Here is a 2,358-nt window from a genome sequence, read left to right as displayed (position 1 = left end):
ACTAAAAGCTCCCTGCACCAAAATCCCTTTAAGAAATGCTGTGGTTTAAAATCCCCATGAAGTCAGAATCAATGTTTCAGTGTTTTTAATCTCATCTGTCTTTGTGCTGTACATCTCCTGTCCTCCTGTATCTGTCCAGTACTGACAGGAAGTCATTTTTTAAATTTATTTTCAGGTATTCTTAATGGTGCAACAAAAGCTCTGCAAACAAAAAGCAAATAAGAGTAATTTATGAATGTAATCTGAGGAAAACAAACACTGAGCAGAATACAGTTCATTCATGTAACTCAGGTAAAGGCTGCACTGCAGACTCTGCAGCGAGATACAGACCAAAGACCAAAAAAGATTACAGAGTGAGTCTGTTAGGCTGTTTTATAGCCTACTTTGTTTATTAGTTATTTCAGTCAGGACCACTTTTGTCAAAAAGAAAACTTTTCTAAATGCAGAATGTTATATTTGGCAGTATCACACTGTACATCTGTCTGTCTCTCTCTGTTTCTCTCTCTCTCGAATTGAATTGAATTGAACTGTTCTGGGACCTCACTGGCCTTCCACCTGCATACATGGAAAGCTTAAGATAAGGAGAGCAGCAGCAAAGAGCCCTAGGGTCCAGAGCAGAGCCTCAGTGACAACACAAAGGACATTGATTAATTCAGATACAGCATTAGTGCAGTGTGTGTTGGACGTGTCGCTGTGAGTGGTTTTATCAGAGGTGCTTCCAGATGTTTCCTCCGAACACACACACAATGTTCGCAACATTAATCAGATTTATTGAGCTGAACCTCAGTCAGTAGATTTATTTTGTTCTTTCTTTTTTAAAAGATTGTTTTTTCCCTTTATTGAACAGCTGAAGATAGAAAGGAAAGGGAGTAGAGAGGGGATGACACGCAGCAAACCCATTATGATAACTTTTTATCATAATCATAATAATTATTATTATTATTGTTTATAAAGCACTATTATAAACAAAAACATTAAAAAATAAAAACATAAACCAGCTGTGAGGATTAGTTGATTAATGAATTTTATCGACAGAATATTAATCTGCAACTATTTAGATAATTAATTAATCATTTTTAGGCAAAAAAAAAAACAGTTTTAAGTTTAATGCAGTCATGTTATAAAATAAGAGTTTGCTGTTTTCTGTTATCAGGAACTGAAGTGTGAGTTTGAGCCTGATGGACACAGTGACCGTTAGGAGGTCTTTGTGTTAAAGTGAGAGATTTAAAAAACTACTGATGCACCTGCGGGTGATTGCAAGCTGGCGCAACTGTGATCCAGCCTCGATTTGGCATGATATTGAATCCTCTCAGTCAAAGTGTCCCTTGCTGAATCTATTGTTTATGAATAATCCTGATTCTGTTAAAAAACATTGCTCTAACCCTATTACTCTCAGTACCATCAGAGCCTGGAGATCCATTCGCTCTATAGAAGGCCGGGCTCAGTTATCATCTCCTCTCACTCCCATCCTTGATAACCCGGACTTCCTGCCAGGCTGTAGGGACCAGGGCTTTAAAGTGTGGAGCACCCAAGGGCTGAAGAAAATAGGTGATCTATTCAATGGCCAGATTTTACTATCCTTTCAGCAGGCAACAACAATTTGGTGTTTATTTAACAGGGACTCACAGTATTTTACAAATTAGATTTCTAAAGTGTAAAGACACCAACTTAAGAATGTCTAATAAACACCACTTCATGTGTGGAGAAGGCCCTGTCCTACAGATAGTAAGAAATGCATTACTTTGTTTTTTACAGAGCTCTGAACCAATCCCTCTTACCTTCCAAACCACCAAAAGAAGACTGGAAGAAAAGACAGGCCGTGTTTAATAGAGGAAATGCCGGACTGGGCAGGAAATCTGGTAATCAGCCATGAACATTCTGTGGTAACCGCCCAAATCTAACAGTTAGAATTGTAACATCGCACGCATATACACCCCCGCTGTCAAAGAACAAAATGACGCCTAAAAATATTTCCCCGCTTTGCTGGAAATGCAAAAAATTCTGAATGTTCTGAAATAAAACGGACTGCTAAACGGGTGTCCCAAAATACGGATGGACCCAATATGTGCCGATACTGGTCTCCCAGATGGCGAATCCTGACAAATAAAACACAGGAAAAAAAGACTCCTTTCACACTATACGAACTTTTTCTGCTAGAAAAGAAACATCCCTACTCTCTAAAATCCAACAATTGGCTCCAAAACAAAAAAATAATCACAACAATTGTTATGAACCTGACATCAATATCATCAACGGCATCCTTCACTCCAAAAAAAAAATAAGATGCTCTAATAAGGTATGGAAACCTTACTTACAGCATAAATTGGGCCCAACGCTGTCCATCACTCCTTGCTAAAA

The 2,358-nt window shown here is 38.3% G+C and overlaps 1 protein-coding gene across 2 annotated transcripts in view; it reads right to left on the bottom strand.

Annotated features, from left to right (window-relative positions):
• The window catches only part of dact1 (dishevelled-binding antagonist of beta-catenin 1), a 12,588-nt gene that overhangs the window by 4,673 nt on the left and 5,557 nt on the right, over positions 1 to 2,358 (bottom strand). The gene's annotated exons all lie outside the window — the stretch shown is intronic.

This window comes from Morone saxatilis, unplaced genomic scaffold (assembly GCF_004916995.1).
Source record: "Morone saxatilis isolate NCDOM2014 unplaced genomic scaffold, NCSU_SB_2.0 Contig3, whole genome shotgun sequence".
Lineage (NCBI taxonomy): Eukaryota > Metazoa > Chordata > Actinopteri > Moronidae > Morone > Morone saxatilis.
This window is presented reverse-complemented; position numbering and strand designations above follow the sequence as displayed.